This window comes from Apodemus sylvaticus, chromosome 7 (assembly GCF_947179515.1).
Source record: "Apodemus sylvaticus chromosome 7, mApoSyl1.1, whole genome shotgun sequence".
Taxonomy (NCBI): Eukaryota; Metazoa; Chordata; class Mammalia; order Rodentia; family Muridae; genus Apodemus; species Apodemus sylvaticus.
This window is the reverse complement of record NC_067478.1, coordinates 127402170-127419866: the sequence shown is the minus strand read 5'-3', so window position 1 is coordinate 127419866 and position 17697 is coordinate 127402170. Positions and strand designations below refer to the sequence as shown.

Here is a 17697-nt window from a genome sequence, read left to right as displayed (position 1 = left end):
GAAAATACAGAGCACTTCTTGTGTTTATGTATCATGGTCATACAGGGATTTTGCTCATCTACTCTACATTATTCCAGTTTTAGAATATGTTCTGGGAAGGCACACACAAACTATGGATAAGATTTAGAAACCATTTTACTGTCTTTTGTGACAAATGGCTTAAGCTCTGTTGTGTATCTTTTTTACTTTTGCTTTTTAATGATAATAGAAACAAGAATATTATTTATGCTAGAAGATTAGGCATGAGTGACAGTGGGTAATTTTCTTCTGTCTTTGTGTGAATTTATGTGTACATATGTGCACATGTACATGGAGGTGAGAGAATTATTAAATTCTTATTAAATTTTTAAAGAATAATCTTGATTTATTCTTTGAAAATGTCGTATATATTGTTGTGGTCTGAATGTAAATGTCTCCATAGCCTCATATACTTCATCCCTAGTAGATGGAAGAGTTTGAGAAGGATTAGGAGGTGTGGACTTATTGGAGGAGGTATGTCACTGAGGATGGGATTTGAGGTTTTAAAAGGTCACAGTATTCCCAGTTAGCTCTCTCTCTGCCTGTTGTTACATCTCAAGATGTGAGGTTTCAGCTACTGCTCCAACACCATGCCTACCTGATTCCATGGTTCTTGCCATGATGGTAGTGGATTCTGGCCATCTGAAACAGTAAGACTCTTGCTTCTCTCCAGGGTTCTCTAGGCTACAGAACTTATTGTTAATCTGTATATAGTAAAGGAATTTGTTGATGACTTACAGACTGTAATCTAACTCCCCAACAATGGTCAGCAACAGTTGTGAATGGAAACCTGAGGATCTAGCAGTTTCTCAGTCCCACAAGGCAAGCAGGAGAAGAAGAGAATCTTCCTTCTTTCAAAGTCCTTATGTAGGTCTCCAGCAGAAGGTGTGGTCCAAATTATAGGTGTGTACCACCATGCCTGGATCTGGGACTTGCTTATGACCTTAAACTCAGAGATCTCCTTGCTTTAGTCTTCTGGGATTCATAGCTACTGTGCCTCAAGATCTCTTATTCCAAGATCCAGGCCAGAGACTTGTATCTACCAGCCTCAAAATCAGGATCACAGGTAAGCCTTCCAATTCTGGATTGTAGTTCATTCCAGATACAGTCAAATTGACAACCAGAAATTGCCACTACACTCCACCCTTGTCAGCTTGACACAAATAATATCTCAAATCCACATGAAACAATAACAAGGTCATGAATATGCCTAACATGATACAACTATTCTTCGTAATTGAAAACACATTTGTAAATTTATAATGGGGCAATGTCCTCTAGAAACATTCTTTTAGTATCTCAGCTTAAATACCAATTGATGTTAAAGAAATTGGAAGAAAGACAAATGTGTTCTTAACAAAATAAAAGAGAAGCATTCATAATACCTTATAATCTTCATTTCTGCAACTGGTTATATGGACTTAGCTGGTATTTATAACTACTTTCCTCTACTACCCATTCTGTATTTCCTCTACCTTCTGCAAGCACCTCAGCAGGTTTTGGTTCTTTTCCTGGAGGAGTGACCCATACCTTCATTCCTGATGGGTCTGTGTCCTTTGTCATCCTGCTTGTATTAGGCTGTTATAGTGTCCCATTGACTTTAATCACAGGACATGGTAGTACTAAGAGACGCCCTAGGGGATCTCCTGCACTCCAGACATAAAATCCTTTCCTCCATTGTGGAAAGGTAATCCAATTTCCCCATGATCATCTGGATCTATCACTCCTCCTAACACTGTTTTTTTCTTAGCCTGTTTTGAGCATTAGAAGCCCAAAATGATGAGGGAGAAGTCTGAGCTTCCACTTCAATGGAATGTTTGTTGTGGCTCCTGGTAGGAGCTCTCCCACTTCTGGAACCAAAACTTCTAGGCCATCAGCACCTAGAGTAGTGGGGACAGGAAGAAAAAATTTTCCTAGAGGGTCACTAGGAGTGCTAGTGAGTGGAACGAGTCCCCTTTCCACCCCTTGATGCCTGGACCCATGGATCCTGGCTTTGGGAGAAACTGGACAAAGCATGTACTGCCTTCTGAAGAACTCTGCTGTTGGCAGATCTGGCATTCAGCAGCAGCTGTAGCCAGGTCAGCCTTGCTGAGTGGAAGTTTATGTTGTTGAGCCCAAGCATAACCTCCCTTAGCAGCCATCAAATTCCATTTGCTTTACAACCAGAGGTTTGACTTTGAGGGGGTCCTTCCCATTGGTGCTGGAATTGTGACTGACTTGAACTTATGAAGGCAACCATAGTTGCTGTAAATTGATGCATGCATCAGTTATGTTGCATTTATATAACTGGTGTATTTAAGCCCCAGCTCTGAAATGAGCATTGCAACAAGGTAAAAAAAAAAAAAAGGTTAAAAGGGCAATAACAGAAAAGATAAAGAATTCGACAACTGGGTGCAGTGCTGGTGAAGGCTGGACAATATGAGGAAGCAGAATTCAAGGCCCTGAAGCAGATGTGAGCTGTGGTCAGGATGCCGCAGTATGGCGTGCAGGATAATACGGAAAGTGCCCCAAATGCTTGTACTCCACTTTGCTTTTACTTGTTTATATACTGAATGAGCTAGTGAACGTTCTGTGTCCTGCCTGGAAGCTCTCAGAAAGCCAGAAAGACCCCATGCTCCTGGAAACAGCCTCTGCTTGGATCATGGGTTGGGTTTGGCTTTTAATGAGTCTCTACAAAGGCTATCACAGGAACTGAGCCTCACCATTATCAAAACTTTAATGTACGTAATGGGGGGAAATATTTTTTATACAAGGGAAGATGGAGAGTGTAAAGAATCAGCAGCATTACAAAGCATTGCACTATTGTGTTTTAAGTCTGTGTTTGTAGGTCCTTCCAGTGGCTTCAGTGAGGGACAGCGCCTGAAGCACTTCTAATGCACCAAACCTCCATCCATAGGAACAGAGGTGGTCCTTGCTAATCATTCTAGCCTTGAATTGCCCTCAGCAATACAGGTGGTCAAACCTGTGCAAAATATCAAATCACACATCCTTGCTATCTCCATGTATTCTTGCCTACCCCTCTATCATTCTCCTGGTTATAATCTGTTCTCTAGCAACAACATCCTAGGATTTTACTGGCTATTCTTGTTCATGAATAGCAGCTGTGTAGCAGTGCCTGGAGGTATCAGAAGAATTGTGCCTGGATGCTTTTACCATGTGGCTTATTAAATGCCAATGCAGCCTTTCATGTAAGCCAGGCTGGGCTAGGCATGAACCTACACAAAACAATGCCCAGTAGTATCAAAGAAAGAAAGACTATCTACAGAATAAAAAACTATTATGTAATGTTTAGAAAACAGTATTTCTTCCCATGCATGGTCCATGGGAAGAGCACATGGTTTGGGTGACAATGGCCCCTGTTTCAGTTGGTTCCATAAATCCTACGCACAATGCAGTGTTTGGGATCTCAGTTTCTTCTTTTCATAAGCTAAGTTAGAGTTTATGTACACTGTAGTATGTTGGGAATGAAAATTTTCTAGACTTTGCCAATTTTTCCCCCATCATTTAAACTTGCTTCTCATATGACAAACTCACCAGCAATTTTTCCTTCAATTCTATTGAGCTTTGCCAAAGTAGTTTATGTTGTTGAGAAGAACTATTTCCCTTTTTACCTTGATATTTCTTTGGTTTATACTTGATTCTTAAGATTTGCAACTAAATATGGTAATTAGCAACCAGCCTACAAAGTGATGAGTTTATCAGTGCAGTTTCATCCCTTCTGTTCATCCTACTCTGGACATCTCTCACCCACTCTCTTGTTCTCGTGCTGTTCCTGTTCTCTATGGGCCAGCCCCCCCTCCCCGCTCCCCCTCCCCCCTTCCCCTCTTCTGCCTCCCCATTTCTGCTTTCGTGTCACATATATTCTGGGACCCTATTTTTCTCACACTCCAGTTACATAATATTTAATTAGATTACATGTTAATTAAGTAAAAACAAACTGACACAGCAGATTGAAGAGGATACAGAACTTTTTTCGTTTGGCACACAATTCAAAGTGTTGGGCAGAGGAGCAGGCGCACATGCCTAACAGCTGGCATCAATGGCCTTGATGCAGGAAAGCAGACTTTTGATTACGATGGCGAGTTGAGGCAGTTAAGTAGGAGCTGATTAAAAGAACATATACAAACTGAATTATAGACTGCCCCATGCCTTTCTCTTGCAGAAAATATAAAGTGAATGTAAATGGGAAATGTGGTTACTTTTATGCAATACTGAATGCAGAACAAAATGTAAATCAACATCAGCTATCCAGATGTGTCAGCCTGTAAAGACATGATTTTAGTGATTGAATATTTAGGTTTTCATCTGGGTGCATTTTTCTTCTTTTCTTTTCCTTTATTTTCTTTTCTCCTCTCTTCTTCCTCCCTCCCTCCCTTCCTTCCTTCCTTCCTTCCTCCCTCCTTTCCTTCCTCCCTTCCTCCCTCCTTCCCTCCTTCCCTCCCTCCCTTCCTCCCTTCCTTCCTTCCTCCTTTCCTTCCTCCCTTCCTCCCTCCCTCCCTCCTTCCCTCCCTCCCTCCCTCCCTCCCTCCCTCCCTCCCTCCCTCCCTCCCTCCTTCCTTCCTTCCTTCCTTCCTTCCTTCCTTCCTTCCTTTCTCCCTCCTTTCCTTCCCTCCCTCCCTCCCTCCCTCCCTCCCTCCCTCCCTCCCTCCTTCCTTCCTTCCTTCCTTCCTTCCTTCCTTCCTCCCTTCTTTCTTTTGTTCTTTTTTCAAGACACTTCACTTTAGATACTCAATAAATACTTGTTTAATTTTAACAGTAAACCCAGTGAAGCATTTCCCCAGTTTTCTGATTTTTAAGTGGTTGTGCAATTTTGGAAGTTGGTTCATCACACAGATAAGTTCCATGGTAAACAGAAAAGTCCGGTGTGGTGAGCTCCCACTTGTAGGAAGGACAAGACTTTTAGACATCACGTGGTTAATAGAGTGTAACCTGAGTAGAATCTGAAAAGAAGAGAGGATTTAAGGTTCAAGGAGCTCAACTGGTTCAAAAGCACACACAAGAGACATGGAGTGGGTTTATGATAGCTCAAGGGGCCTTGTGGGGTAGACTGAAGCAAAGACGAGGAACATTTTGGATAAAGAAAGAGGCTGACTAGATCAGAAAAGAGATTCTTTTCAATCAGGGTGGCTATGTTCCAGTTCTCCTTCCAAAAGGCAAAAGGAAAGAGTAAGGAAGCGGAGAGGCAGTGGCTGAGGACAAGGCTCCCAGACACAGGACTGCAGCAGCAGACGGGATGGAAGCTGCGGCCTTGCCACCAGAGACCGGCTCTGACCTGGAGCTGCCGGCTTTCCAGAAATATGCGGATTTGGGATCCCAAGGTTAGCAGAGTCTGTGGTTTCATTTACAAAGCACACCTTTGTTGTTTGCCCGGGGAAATGCAAGCTTGACTATGCTTCTGCAGGACTCACCTCACTCTTCTTCTCCTTGGATTGTTTTTCTCTCAAGTTCTTAGAGATTTCATTTACTTTTTAAGATCTCTACAAACCGACCTTCTGATAAGCATGGCTGTAATCTCCGAGGGCAAACACTTGCACTGCAGCAACGGGATTCATCAGGGCGCCTTGTCCGCAAATTGGAGGAAGTCGGCCTGATAATTTCTCAGGAACATAGAAAATAAGATCCAGGCAGATGCTTAATTAGAATACAGATATAGATCTCAGCCCCTGTTTAATGGAAATTACTAGTTTGACGTCCTGCTTTAGTCATGCTATTTAAGCCTAGCATGTTTCTTCTCTAGGCTCCATTGCGCATGTCAATGTAATGCCCCTCCCACTGATGTATTTGATGTTGTCACTATCCAGCTCTGCATGACTAGACAACAGAACATCCCTAACATTAAACTGTTAATGGTTTCTCGTCACAAAATGATGACTGTAATTGATAAGGACAAAACAGAGGCAGTTCAGAGCTACTAAACTTGCAATTATAAAAACTTTAAACATTTTTTAGGTTAATTTTAGTGTATTTACTTAGAGAAAATATAATTGTATTTTATAAATGGAATTTGAACAGTTTTTCAGTATATGTGCTTCAAAATAAATGATAATTTCTTTTTAAAAAATCCTGTGTTGCTGGACAGTTGTAGTACACACCTTTAATCTTAGCACTTGGGAGGCAGAGGCAGGTGGATTTCTGAGTTTAAGATCAGCCTGGTCTATAGAGCAAGTTCCAGGACAGCCAGGGATGTACAGAGAAACCTTGTCTCTAAAACCCAACCAAAAGGAATCATATATTTAAAGAATTTCAACTTTGTTCATGTAATATCTAATATCCTATCAGATGGATAAGAATAATGTTAATAAATGCCTAAAATAGTTAAAATAGTACAGTAAATACATTAACATGATGTAGACTGGAAACAAGTTTATGAGAAAAGAAAACATAGAAAAGAGTGTATTGATATATAAAATTAACTTTTCGAAAACAGAATATACCATGTTCAATCAAAACAAACTAAAAATTGGGAACATAGCCATAATAAATAAGTTAAATATACAGAAAAATAACCTGGAATAACAAAAAACCCAGGATAGCTAAAACAATTCTCAGCAACAAAAGAAATTCTGGGGGAATCAGTATCCCTGATCTCAAGCAATACTACAGAGCAATAGTGTTAAAAACTGCATGGTATTGGTACAGTGACAGGCAGGCAGATCAATGGAACAGGATTGAAGATCCAGAAATGAACCCACACACCTATGGCCACTTGATCCTCGACAAAGGGGCTGAAAACATCCAATGGAAAAAAAAGAGCCTTTTCAACAAATGGTGCTGGTTCAACTAGAGGTCAGCATGCAGAAGAATGGGAATTGATCCATCCTTGTCTCCTTGGACTAAGCTCAAATCCAAATGGATCAAGGACCTCCACATAAAGCCAGACACTCTGAAGCTAATAGAAAAGAAACTGGGGAAGACCCTTGAGGACATCGGTACAGGGAGAAAGTTTCTGAAATGAACACCAATAGCATATGCTCTAAGATCAAGAATTGACAAATGGGACCTCATAAAATTACAAAGTTTCTGTAAGGCAAAGGACACCATCAAAAGGACAAATCGGCAACCAACAAATTGGGAAAAGATCTTCACCAATCCTACATCAGATAGAGGGCTAATATCCAATATATATAAAGAACTCAAGAAGTTAGACTCCAGAAAACCGAACAACCCTATTAAAAAATGGGGTACAGAGTTAAACAAAGAATTCTCACCTGAAGAACTTCAGATGGCGGAGAAGCATCTTAAAAAATGCTCAACTTCATTAGTCATTAGGGAAATGCAAATCAAAACAACCCTGAGGTTTCACCTTACACCAGTCAGAATGGCTAAGATTAAAAATTCAGGAGACAGCAGGTGTTAGAGAGGATGTGGAGAAAGAGGAACACTCCTCCACTGCTGGTGGGGTTGCAAATTCGTACAACCACTCTGGAAATCAGTCTGGCGGTTCCTCCGAAAACTGGGCACCTCACTTCCAGAAGATCCTGCTATACCACTCCTGGGCATATACCCAGAGGATTCCCCACCATGTAATAAGGATACATGCTCTACTATGTTCATAGCAGCCCTATTTATAATTGCCAGATGCTGGAAAGAACCCAGGTATCCTGCAATAGAAGAGTGGATGCAAAAAATGTGGTATATCTACACAATGTAGTACTATTCAGCCATTAGAAACAATGAATTCATGAAATTCTTAGGCAAATGGATGGAGCTAGAGAACATCATACTAAGTGAGGTAACCCAGACTCAAAAGGTGAATCACTATGCACTCACTAATAAGTGTATACTAACCCCTTGTTTTGGAAAGACTCAGTGAAACAGTATTCGGCAAAACCAGAACGGGGAAGTGGGAAGGGGTGGGTGGGAGGACAGGGGGAGAGAAGGGGGCTTATGGGACTTTCGGGGAGTAGGGGGCTAGAAAAGGGGAAATCATTTGAAATGTAAATAAAAATATATCGAATAAAAAAAAAGTTAAAAAAAATGAACAAGTTAAAAAAAGAAAAATAACAAAAAGGAAGAAAATTTAAGGCCTACTACAAATTACTCAAAACAGAATTATACTAATAATTAAAGTAATAGAATTTTTAAACAACAGCACATTTTTCTTTTTTTGTTTTTTTATTAGATATTTGCTTTATGTACATTTCAAATGGTATTCCCTTTTCACATTACCCCTCCTAAAATCCCCTATCCCATCCCCCCCCCCCCCCCCCCCCCCGCTTACCCTCCCTTTCCCAATTTCCTGACTTACATTCCCCTATTCTGGGGAATCAAGCCTTCACAGTACCAATGGTCTCTCCTCTCACTGATGTGTGAAATGGCCATCTTCTGCTACATATGTAGCTGGAGCCATGGGTCCCTCCATGTATACTCTTTTGCTGGCGGTTTAGTCCCTGGGAGCTCTGGAATTCTGGTTGGTACATATTATTGTTCAGACTGCAGGTCTGCAAACCTCTTCAGCTCCTTGGGTCTTTTCTCTAGCTGCTCCATTGGGGATGCTATGTTCATTCTATTGGTTGGCTGTGAGCCACGGTATTTTGATCTACTTTCCAATAAGGATCAAAGTATCCTCATTTTGATCTTCCTTCTTCTTGAGCTTCATGTCTGTGAATTGTATCTTGGGTTTTCTGAGCTTCTGAGCTTTTGGGCTAATATCCACTTATCAGCAAGTGCATACCATATGTGATTTTGTTGTTTTTTGTTTTGTTTTTTTTTGTTTTTTGGGTTTTTTTTTTGTGATTGGGTTACCTCATTCAAGATGATATTTTCTAGTTCCATCCATTTGCCTAAGAATTTCATGAATTCATTGTTTTTAATAGCTGAATAATACTCCATTGTGTAAATGTACCATATTTTCCATATCTAGTCCTCTATTGAGGGACATCTGGGTTCTTTCCAGCTTCTGGCTATTATACATAAGACTTCTATGAACATAGTGGAACATGTGTCCTTATTACATGTTGGAGCATCTTCTGAGTATAAGCCCAGGAGTGGTATAGCTGTGTCCACAGCTAGTGCTATGTCTAATTTCTGAGGAACTGTCAAACTGATTTCCAGAGTGGTTTGACCAGCTTGCAATCCCACCAGCAGTGGAGAAGTGTTCCTCTTTCTCCATATCCTCTCCAGCATTTGCTGTACCCTGAATTTTTGATCCTAGCCATTCTGACTGGTGTGAAGTAGAATCTCAGGGTTGTTTTGATTTGCATTTCCCTGAGGATTAAGAATGTTGAACATTTCTTTAGGTGTTTCTCATCCATCTGGTATTCCTCAGTCAAGAATTCTTTGTTTAGTTCTGTACCCCATTTTTTAATAGGGTTTTTTTTTTGTTCTCTGGAATCTAACTTCTTGAGTTTTTTGTATATATTGGATATTATCCCTCTATCAGATGTAGGATTGGTAAAGATCTGTTCCCAACCTGTTGGTTGCCATTTTGTCTTATTGACAGTGTCCCTTGCCTTACAGAAACTTTGCATTTTTATGAGATTTCATTTGTCAATTTTTGATCGGAGCATAAGCTATTGGTGTTCTGTTGAGGAAATTTTCCCCGTGCCCATGTGTTCCAGGTTCTTCCCCACTTTTTCTTCTATTAGATTTAGTGTGTCTGGTTTTTATTGGAGATTCTTTATCCACTTGGAGTTGAGCTTTGTACAGGGAGGTAAGAATGGATCAATTTGCATCCTTCTACTTGTTGCCTTCCAGTTGACCCAGCACCATTTGTGGAAAGTGCGGTCTTTTTTCCCACTGGATGGTTTAAGCTCCTTACAGCAGCACATTTTCATCACTGAACTTACATGATGTTTAAAATAATCGCAATGCATAGTTCCCGAAAAGTGAAACAAGACACACATCAAAACATGTGAGCAGTTTTCTAGCAGCTACACTGCTGGTGGAGGGGGATAAGGTGAGAACAGGGACAGACTACAAAGGATGCACGAGAGATGTTGTGTTTGCTCTGTGTTGTATAAAAGAACCTCGTACACTCTTTGGCTGGCAGGAGATATGAGTGTAAAATAAGTGGAAGAAAAAAACTTAGGCATATGGATTTGGTAATCAATTTAAGTTCAATGTTGAGATGAGTATCCACTATAATGTACATAGATAAAATAATTTATTTTATTAAAAATCCATTGAGTTTATTCTTGCTTCTCCCCATACTCTCCCTTTCTTCATTCTTTATGTTCCCTATCCTGTCTCTTCTTCTCTTCCTCTCTCTCCCTCCCTCCCTCCCTTTCTCCCTCCCTCCCTCCCTCCCTTCCTCCCTCCCTCCCTTCCTACCTTTCCTCCCTCCCTCCCCTTTCCCCCCTCCCTTTCTGCCTCCATGTTAGAAACTGAACAGGGCTTTGTGCATGGTCGGCAAGTGCTACTTCTGAGCTGCATTCTCAGGTTCTTTGCTGCACATTTGACCACAGGATTGTAGAGACCTGCCAGTTTTACCTAGGTATTTATATATGTATGTGTGTATATGAAGTATTTTATTTATTTTGCATCCTAATATATTTTCCACTCATATTTTAAAGATTAAGTCCTACAGATGGAAAACTTACTGGCATTCATAGATTAGATCAGGCAACTCAGCAAACCTCAGAAAAAGCAGTGGAGGTTGAATAAAATTCTAGTCTTCCATTCATTTTCTTGAGTAAAATCAGAACAGTTGTTTTTGTTGTTGTTGGTTCAACCACAGCTTCATCTGGCTGGGAAGGATATGTTCCCTTTGCATTTAGAATTTTGAGAGTTCTCTAAGTGTTCAAGAATTGGACTATGGGGCGTTTGCCTAATAGAACGTTTCCCTCTCATGCACAACTGCGGTGGGCAAAGAGAAAGCCTGTTCCTCAGTTTAGTCTAGCCTATGAGAGAGGTCGGCTTATAACCATCCCACACGGAGGAGGTCCATTGTTTAGTCTTGAAGACAGAACACAAACATTCTTTTCTCTCTGTTTGTGCAACCCATGAGGTCTGGCTCTCCCTTTCCTGTCTTCAACAGGATCAACATACAAAGTCACTTCCTCTACTCAGTGACTTCTACAAACTGTCAAAGATGCACACTGCCTTTCTGTGTTCCGTGTCTAATGCAGTTTTAGATGCAATATAAAAACTGGAGACATTTGATATTGCTATCTAGGTCATCAACCTTGAGGGATCTTTGTTTGTTTGGTTCTAGACCCCCATTTTTATTTGCTTTTTGAGATTTTCCTATAGTTTATTTTGATCACATCCATCTACCTACTTATAAATTTGTAATCCATCTTCTTCTGTAGCATTGTCAACTTAGTTGGCTTCCCTCTTTCTCTCACACAGGAATCAGTTTCTAATAGTTTCCTACCTAGGACTGGGATTTCATATGTACTTCTTTCCATGGTGGGATTTTTGCCTGGCTTGAGCTTACATAGGTATTTTGTATGCTGTTATAACTGCTGTTAAGCCTTATATGTAGTTGTCCTGCGGGGTCTGAAAAAAAACAATGTTTCCTTATATTCATCCACTGGCTCTGGATCTTAAATCTTTTGACCCCTGTTCCACAATGAGGGGTGTGATATAGATGTCCCATTTAAGGCTGAGCGTTCCACAGTCCCTTATCCTTTGAACACTGATCAGTTGTGGCTCTCTGTGTTAACTGCCAGATACAACAAAAGGAAGATTTTCTGATGAGGGTTGAGAGATACTGATCTATAAGTATAATGACAAGTAATTAGAGTCCAATTAATACTATATACATTTAACAGAGTAGTAGTAAGAGCAGTTTCTCCTGTAAGGCCTATGACATGTCTAGTCACATATTCTTGGCTCCAATAATAGTGCCAAACACGAGTTTCAATTTGTGGAGTGGGACTTAGATGATTGGTTACCCCTATGATATTTATACCACTGTCGTACCAGTGGGCACATCTTGCTAAAACAGCCCTTACTGCAGCTAGCAGGGTTCACAACTGGATAAGACTGACAATTTTTATCCTCCAGTAGCACACATAATGCCTTCCAGCACTATAAAAGCCAGTATGTATGCAGCCTCTAGGTCAGTACCAGCTTAGTTCTTCATGGTCTATGCCTGAAGGATATGGTGTCTTCAATAGTAGGTCTTCATTAAGTTGTCGTGGTGTTCTGATAGCAGTGGCAATAGCCTGTGTTGCTTTTGCTTCTCAACTGTTGTTTTCAAGTACTTTATGTATAAACATATTTTATTGGTTTCTATGCTTTTACATGAATCATACAAATGAATTTATGCTCTTCATCAATGTTAATACTTTGGTATGCACTCAGGTCAAGAAAATACTTTAAAGACTGACAAATTCCTTCTATTTTCCCAACTGTCTGATGTAGAGGGCTTGCTCTAAAAAAACCTGTTGTCAGTGACAAAGAAGTTTCCTTCGGCACCTTTTTATGTAGCTTAATGTATTTCTGTAGTAACAACTGTCACGTCTTCTCCATAAAATGTTAGAACAGCAGAGCCTATAGACTAACCTTCTGTTAGTTTAGCTGGCACTCTCTGTGTCAGTGAGCATTTTTCTTCACACCTCTTAGTCTTTTGTGAAAAAAAAAGGTTGCCCTCTGGCCAGGAAGAACTGTAGTGATAGTCTAGGAAATGAATAAGATGATAAGCTTACTCCCTTTCAAACAGTTGAGAATGTAGCAAAGCCAGAGCAAATGATATGTGGGCGAAAGGAAGGAGGATTGAAAGCAGGAATAATAGCTGAGTCTCTAGTGCAAGTTGTCTTCTAACTCTGTGACAGACTTGAATTTTATGAGAATGAAGTGTTATTTGCATGACTTTTTCGTATTTAAGTCAGATTAAGATGGATTTTTCTGTCAGCTTCATTTCAAAGTAGGTAATTTTATTTTGTTCTAAAAATAAATAAAAATGGCATTGATAGACAACCAAATAAACTAGGGGCAAACAAGCTTATTGAGGGGAATCCAATATTCCTGTTCATTTCGTTTCATATTCAAAAGGCCAATAAACTTGGAGATAGGTTAAGGGCTGAATAAGGAGAATAAATGAAGGACAGAAATGTGTTCAAGGTTTCCAAAGACACTGGCACTATGCATGGTAAGATTAAAATTATATTGTACATATCTGTTCCAAAAGTACAGATTCAACAACATGTAACATCACTTAAATTACTATTTATTTTCATGGTTCATAAAATTGTGTAAACTGTTAAGCCCCAGTTTTTCAGAGAATGCACTATAATTCGTGATACCCCAATATCTGATGTCAGTTGTGCCCTGCTGAGGAATTTTGTGCCTCTGTTTTATGGTCATAGTATTTGGTGAGCATTCATGCCTGCTTCTCGAACTTAGATGATTTTCTTGTAATTCTTATGTTGCTTTGGACTCTCTTTGGCTCCCCAGCCTTCGTGATTCTTGTCAAGAGAATTCAGAGGAAACTTAAAGATCATAGTGAGGTTTAGGTATACATCAGAGGAAAGTAAAACACTCTAAGGGTGAGTACAGACAGCGCACAAAGAGATGGTTGAGATGTGACCTACATTAGGATGGATTTATTCTGTTTGTAAAGTTTCTAGAAGAGACAAATTTCCTTGAGCAATATTTTTTTCTGACTAGATGATTGGCAGGCCCCTTTAGATTAACTTAAAGTGGGGGAACAATGGTGTCTCTGCTCTGTAATAGAAAGCCTTGGGTAGATGTCAGTTGAGTGATTGTTCAGGCAGTTCAGAATGGCTCAACATGTCTTATTTTCATCTTGGGCCTGTCTTTTGACCAGCAACCAAAATCTCATAGCTTCCATTGCTAGTTCTATAAGATGCTGATTATAAAGGACATTGCCTGTATTTCACTAGCTAGCACTTGGATTGTAAGTCTAGAGCAAATGTTAGCTCACCTCCAACTTGCTTTTTTCTAAAGGCCCTCCCTCACTTATTGTGAGGGTTGAAGATTTTGATTGGCCACCTGCTTCAGTGGGCAATGGAAGTCCCACTGTGCTCCCAGCTGTGTCTTCACATGCACTGACAGCCCTGGGAAATGCCCTCTTGTCTCTGAGGCTCCCCATTTCCTAAGTTTTGGTGAGGAAGTTTTTGCAACAAATAAATGTTCATATATTATATAATACTCATTTTCACATGTAATATAGATTTTTGGCTGTTTTCTTCAAGATAGTTGTTCTTAACCAATATGGACCTGATTCAACATATTAGAAAAGGAAACCTTCCTTCCCATGGCAGGTTACAGCATGGTGATGTCTGGATTCTGAGATGAGATGAGCATTGACTGCAAATGGCTATGAGGCAAACATTTAGGGTGACACAATTGTCATAAAACCTAATGGTGGGAATTCTAGATCTAAGATAACATGTACCTACTTGTACACTTAATATGGGTGAAATTATGACATGGGACTTATACTACATTACAGATGTTTAAAGAAGACTTTCAGAAAATGATAGGTTTAGTGTTGGAGAAACCACAGCTGGATTGATGGGTTTTGTGAAAGCAGAGACAACTCATAGCCTCCTTCCTCAGGAGGGAGACTAATTCACAGAAAGGTCCCTAAGAAAGACGAGTGCCTTTAGGCCAGAGAAATGGAGATTTGGTGTGTGTAGGAAGAAGGAGTCAGGGGAATAGCTTTTCTTTGCTAAATACTGCCTTAGGTATGTGGCATGGAGGGAAATCTAGAATTCACGTGGCTTCTCAGATAACGGTAGCATTGCTGTGGCCATACTGGGGACCACAGAACAGTGGGTTGATACACAGGCCTGAAGGAGAGTACAGAGTTGGTGCAGAAGACCTGAAGCACCTGCCAGAGCTCCAGTAGGAGATTTAGGAATGGCAGCCACCAGACATGCTAAGAGAATAGCTAAATGTTACAGAAACAGATATAGCAGGGACAGAAGTTGATGGACCTAGCCAAATTAAGATGCTGTGGCCTGGGTCTTACTCCTCCTCACCATCTGGGCATCAGCTGCACGTGGATTGCAGCCCTCGTCCCTCAGGCTCCCTGAGCACATGTGAACTCACTCTGTTCCCAGGAACTATCTCGCAAGGGTGGGACAGGGCCTGTTTGAGACATGAATGACAGCTCTGGAGACAATCTGAACTTTGAGTTGCCTGGGTAGTTTCCTGAAACGGACTTTTAAATAAAAAGGGCCATTTTGAAACAGAAGATAATGAGCTACTTCTGACTGGCATTTGGATGCTCTGCCCCACCCCACCTCCAGGCATATGTCGGAATGGGTGTTTGGCAGGATGCTCACAGCTTTGTAGAGAAAGGAGGACTCTGCTGCTTTTGTTTTGCATCTGAATTATAGTGTGTACATTTTGACAGATCACTGCATCAGCTGTGCCTTTAATAAATAGAACTTAAGTTTTCTAGGTGCATGTGTGACTAGTAATACCTATGTTGCTTCTCCCTCTCTTCCTTTCCTTTTCTTATATATACCAATATCTTTCAATTAAATGTAAGAAAGAGCATCAGAGTCAGGCTTGGTGGCTTATATCTGTAATTTCAGCCTTTGGGAGTCTAAGGTAGGAGGATTGCATGGATTTGAAGCTAGCCCAGGCTACATATTGAGTTCTAGACTAGCCTGGACTACAGAATGTGACCCTGTTACCAAAAGCACAACACACACACACACACACACACACACACACACACACACACTGCTCACATGCATGTACATACACACACATGCAAAATGTATATACACATATGCTCACAACGCATGCACACACATATATTTATGCACACACACAAACACACATGCATGTACAAGTATGTATACAGAGTGAATTTTTAGCAGTGTGGCCACTGCTCTTGTTGGCTTTCATTCTTGCCATTTTGTAGTGTCCACTTTCTGCCCTGGAATGGCCGTGCTTTCTCTAACTCAGTTCTCTGACTGAGGTTTCATTATGCTGCTGTTATTTTTTTACATTCTTCTCCTTCACAGTTACCCCAGTGCTTCCTTTATACTAGGCCCAGCATGTCTCTCCTCCCCATGAGTCCTCTAAGCACCTTAAATCATACCGATTTCCTGTTTCTTTGGTTTCACAAAGCATTTAAGTGCAGGCCACTCATTTGGCATCCTGCTGAGAATGGTCAATTAAGTGTATTGCATGCAGTGTTAAAAGTCCTTGCCACTCTCCAAGGTCCACCTTTAGACACTCACCGGGTAAAGCACCCTGCTCCCTATCAGCCAGGCCAGTCAGATGGCAGCTACCCTGCTGCTTTACTTACCAGCTAACTAGTGTCTGGACGAATCAGTTCAGCTTCTTTTATCCTACCCTCTTATGGCCATTGGAGAACACTGGTGAGATTAGGTAAGTGAAGATTCTGCCTGGTGTGTGTATAATTTATGGCCAACTCAATCATGTGAGCTTTCAGGAGAGAAAGGTCCCGGAGGGTAGAAATTATATTTCCATTTCCTTCTTGGTTGACTTTGTGTTCAAAATATGATTATCTCCAATTACCTCTCATGAGCCTCGCTGCTCCCAACCTCCACCTGACCCTGTTGTCTCTGGGTAGCATTTCACAGTTCTGACCCGCATCTTGCCAGCTTGCAGTCTTCTCTTCCAGAGAGAGGAGAGGGTGACCCTGATTGCTAATGGCTGTATGTTAATCCATTAGTGAATTAGCAGCAGAAATGGTAGTATAAGTGAGTTTATGTTGTAACCCACTAAGCTGTAGCACATTTTCTAGGTAAATAAATGTTACTAGTCTGTACGCTTAGACAATGTCACTATGGTAAGCTCATGCCTATATAGTCATAGGAAATTGTCTATTGCACCTTTAAAAATGTTTCTCTTTTTCTTTTTGGACATTTTGTTTACTTATATTTCAACTGCTATCCCTTTTCCAGGTTTCCCCTCCACAACCCTCCTATGCCATCCCCACCTACTTCTGCTTCTGTAAGAGTGCTGCCCCACCCACCCACCCACTCCCACCTTACTGCCCTAGCATTCCCCTACCCTGGGGCATCGAGACTTCACAGGATGAAGGGTCTCCCCTCCCATTGATGCCAAATAAGACCATTCTCTGCTACATATGCAGCTGGAGCCACAGGTCCTCTTTGGTTGGTGGTTTAGTCCCTGGGAACTGTGTGTTTGTGTGTGTGTGGGGGTCTGGTTAGTTGATGTTGTTCATCCTATGGGGTTGCAAAACCCTTCAACTCCTCTTGTCCTTGCCCTCTGTTGAAGTTCCCCTGCTCAGTCTGATGGTTGGCTGTAAGCATCCATATCTGTATAAGTCAGGCTCTGTCAGGGTTTCTCAGAAGACAGCTATATCAGGCTTCTGTCAGCAAACACTTCTTAGCAACAGCAGTAGTGTCTAGGTTTGGTGTCTGCAAATGGGATGGATGCCCGGGTGTGGCAGTCTCTGGATGGCCTTTCCTTCAGTCTCGTCTGCTCCTCTCTTTGTCCCTGTATTTCCTTTAGACAGGACCAATTCTGGTTAAAATTTTGGAGATGGGTGGGTAGCTCCATCCCTCAACTGGGGCCTTGCCTAATCTCTGGATATGGTCTCTAAAAGTTCTCCCTCCCCTTTGTTGGATATTTCAGCTAATGTCATCCCCTTTGGGTCCTGGGAAAATCTTGCTTTCCTGGCATCTGGGAATTTCTGGTGGCTATCTCCAGTTCCCCTTCTCCCATACCGCGATTCAATTTCCTGACCCTCTGTATATCACCCCTGTCTCTTCCCACACCTGGTCTTGTCCATTTTTCCCCCTTCCCCTTCTC

At 41.2% G+C, this 17697-nt stretch overlaps 1 non-coding gene across 1 annotated transcript; it reads right to left on the bottom strand.

Moving 5' to 3' along the window:
* LOC127690264 (U6 spliceosomal RNA) lies at positions 1-103 on the bottom strand. The gene has a single exon (XR_007978997.1). It is a non-coding gene; the product is annotated as a U6 spliceosomal RNA (small nuclear RNA).
* Positions 104-17697: the final 17594 nt, after the last annotated feature.